We start from the raw sequence: 4,192 nt of genomic DNA on the forward strand, positions 1-4,192 counted from the left end.
TTGTGTCACTGAGGCAGGGCCTTAGAAATGCAAATGAAATAATTCTACAAATGCCTATGATCAGCTATAGAAAGGTGGGTGCACAGGCAGAGACTCTTGTATGGGGCGACTCTAGTCTTGAACCTTCACTCACCTACGAGTTAGGGACTGGCTTATGTTTGAGACTGACAAACAGGAAGCCCAGTGGGCAGTGCCTCAGAATGTGGCAGAGCCAGGAGGCTTTCTTAGACACCCTCAGAGTAGCCAAGGGTACAAATCGGATGGTCCCGATTTGCTATAATTGGTGTCCCCATAAAAAGAGAAGGGTAGGACACAGGTGTGGGGAGTTTGTCAACACAGGTGAAGAGAGGTCTGGCTGGGCTCAGCCTCCTGCAAGGACGTCACAGGGAGCAGCTTCAACTGCAAACGTTTCATTGGTTACAGTTCTGAGAGGTTGAGAAACCAGCATGTACTGGATCTTGGGACGTGCCTTCTTGGTTTTGTTCGTGTCCGTGTCCGTGTCCGTGTGTGTGTGTGTGTGTGTGTGTGTGTGTGTGTGTGTGTGTGTGTGTGTGTGAGAGAGAGAGAGAGAGAGAGAGAGAGAGAGAGAGAGAGAGAGAGAGAGAGCACTAGCAAGCAGTTGAATCTCTTCCTGTTTTCCAAGGTCACTAATCCATCACAGGAACCCCACTTTCACTACTTCATCTAAACCAAGTAACTTGCCAAGATCCTCACCTCCAAATACCATCATACTGGGGCTCAAGTCTCCAACAACTGGGTTTAAAGGGCTACAAACATGTAGACTGTGGTTGGTGTGGGACATCCGCAAGCCTAGAAAGAAACTGCCAGAAGACACCGTACTCCTGCGCTTCTAGCCACAACTCTGAGAAAATGTATTTCTGTTGTTCAAGCCACTTTAGCCTCGGCCTTGAGAAATAGTGTAGCTGGGGGATTTGATCTCTCTGAATTTTTATTTTCTTAAAAGAAAAAAAAAAAAAAAAAAAAAAAAAAAGGAGCTATGATGTAAAATTGGGTAGTTATTTGAAATCAATGAGGTAGCTTATTTGAATGACAAAGAAGATAGTGAAAGTAGATTAGGATTGATTCATGAGAACTCTTAAATTTTATTTTTTAAAAAGCCTGAGAGAAAATACAGGTAATAGCTTGATTTAAAGGAAAAGAAAAAGACAGCTAAAATCTCTGCATTAAAACTGATTAAACAATGAGTGAGTCATATTTATGAGGAAAATTTTCAGTATGATACTGTCACTTTGCGATGGCTCGAAGGGAATTTCAAATACAATGTGACCTTTCCCCCACCAAACTCAACTTGTATCAACTCTCCTCCCCCGCCCAAAAAAAAAAAAAAAAATATATATATATATACTTATTGCATAAATTAGGTTGCACTACACTTGCTAAATACTTCAGGCTTGATTTAACAAGTGATTTCTGGATGCAGGAGGCGTCCAGGCCTGTAGCCGCCTCCTAATGCATGCATAAACTGTGTTGATAATCAGAGCTGTGCAGGGGAGTTCACTTTGCACCTCCTTGGGTGCCAATTTTCAGAAACTGTGAGAACCCAATAGAAAGTCTCACCTAAGATTCATCTGTGACCTAAATGGCAGGGGGAGCCATTATCATTCACTTTACATGCACTGGTGACCCACGTTGTCACCTCTGGACTCCAGAGGAAGGAGTTTGCTGGCTTGGAGAGTCCTGAGAATTGAAATGGTCAACTTAGGTACTTCATTATTCTGATGAGAGAAAGCCTCACTAATTAAAACAGAATGATGAGCAGGATCCTACGCCATAGCCTGAGCCCACCAAGCCCTGTGGTGGCACCGGGTATTAAGGACCAGTAAACAAACAAACACCTACAACTAGAAACCAGTGAAATAAATTGGGTGTGGCAGCACATGCTTGTAAGAAATCTTAGTTTGAGCGAAGATCACTACAAAATACCTTCCAACATCAGAGCCATCAAAATGACAAGAGGCCAGTGAAAGAACGCTAACAAAAACCAAAACAGTTTGGCCTCTCCGGATCCCAACATTCCCCATGAAAACAACCTGGAGAACCTAACAGCAATGGATAGTCAAGAAAATGACCTCAAGTCCTTAGTAAAGAAGATGATAATGGAAGAAACAAATAAAATCTGTAAACAAATGCAGGAGGAAGCAAACAAGAGGGCTGAAGAGTTAAAAGAGTCATATAAAGAGGCACTTGAAAAATTTCAGAAAAATACAAATAACCAGATGAAGGAAATCACTAAAACAGTCCAAGACATGAAGATAAAAATGAAAGCTATGATACAGGAACACACAGGAGAAAAACATGATCGAGAGGCATCAGAGAAGAAAGCAAGCATATCAGAGGTGGCCTTATCTAACAGATTGCAAGAAATGGAAGAACGAATATTGGGACTTGAAGATACAATCGCAGAACTGGAAACAACTATCCAGGGAAATGCTAAAACTGAAAAGTTCCTACACAGAACATTCAAGAAATAAAAGACAACATGAAAAGACGAAACAAGAATAATAGGGATAGAGGAGAGAGAAGATAGCCGACTCCACAGCCCAGAACATATCTTTAATCGAATAATGGAAGAAAATTTCCCCAGTTTGAAGAAGGAGATGCATACGAGCATATAAGAGGCCTACAGAACACCAAATAGAATAGACCCGAAAAGAAAATCTTCCTGCCACATAATAATAACAACACAAAATATACAGAACAAGGATAAAATATTAAAAGTGGCAAGAGAAAAAGGCCGGGTAACATATGAAGGTAAACCTATCAGAATTATTCCTGACTTCTCAGCAGAGACCATGAAAGCCAGAAGGGCCTGGACAAAGGTTCTGCAAACCCTAAGAGAACACAGATACCAGGCAAGACTATTATATCCAGTAAAATTATCAATAACCATTGACGGAGAAGACAAGATATTCCATGACAAAAACAAATTCAAACAGTACCTAGCCACAAATCCGGCTTTACAGAAGTTACTAGAAGGAAAACTCCACCCCAACTGGTCAAACTACAACCAAAACTACATAGGAAATAGGTAACTATACCATTGCAAAATCACAACCTCACAAAATCTTGATTGTTACAAATATCAAAAATGAAGGGACTTACCAATCACTGGTCATTAATATCTCTCAACGTCAATGGTCTCAATTTTCCAATAAAAAGACACAGACTAATGTAGTGGATGCATAAACATGACCCAACATTCTTCTGCATTCAAGAAACACATCTCAACCACAAGGACAGACATTGTCTCAGAGTAAAAGTTTAGGGAAAAATATTCCAAGCAAATGGTCACAAGAAACAAGCTGGGGTAGCCATTCTAATATCTAATAAAATAGACTTTCAACCAAAATTAATCAAAAGAGATGAGGATGGACACTTCATACTCATCAAAGGTAAAGTCAACCAAGAAGACATCACGATTTTGAACATATATGCTCCGAATACAAGGGCTCCCACATTTGTAAAAGAGTTATTAATAAAGCTTGCCCCACTCATTGATACCCACACATTAATAGTGGGAGATTTCAACATCCCACTTTCACTCAAGGATAGGTCTTTGATTCAAAAATTAAGCCGGGAAATAATCTCATTGACCAATGTCATGAAGCAAATGGATCTAACAGATATCTACAGAACTTTCCACCCAAACGCTAAGGAGTATACCTTTTTCTCAGCACCCCAAGGAATGTTCTCTAAAATTGATCGCATAGTTGGTCACGAAGCAAAACCTCAACAGATACAAGAAGATTGAAATAATACCTTGTACCTTATCAGATCACCATGGTCTAAGGCTGGACTTCAACAGCAACAGAAATAACAAAAAGCATACTAACACGTGGAAACTAAACAGCTTTCTACTTAATGACACATGGGTCACAGAAGAAATAAGGGAAGAAATAAAAGACTTCCTGAAATTCAATGAAAATGATGGAACAACATACCCAAATTTGTGGGACACATTGAAAGCAGTGCTAAGAGGAAAATTCATAGCACTAAGTGCCTTTAAAAAGAAAATGGAATCATCCCACATAAACAACTTAACAACACATCTGGAAGCTCTAGAAAAAAAAGAAGCAGAAACACTCAAGAGGAGTAGATGCCTAGAAATAATCAAACTCAGGGCTGAAATCAATAAATTAGAAACAAAGAGAACAATCCAAAGAATCAACAA

Source organism: Acomys russatus, chromosome 15 (genome assembly GCF_903995435.1).
Source record: "Acomys russatus chromosome 15, mAcoRus1.1, whole genome shotgun sequence".
NCBI lineage: Eukaryota > Metazoa > Chordata > Mammalia > Rodentia > Muridae > Acomys > Acomys russatus.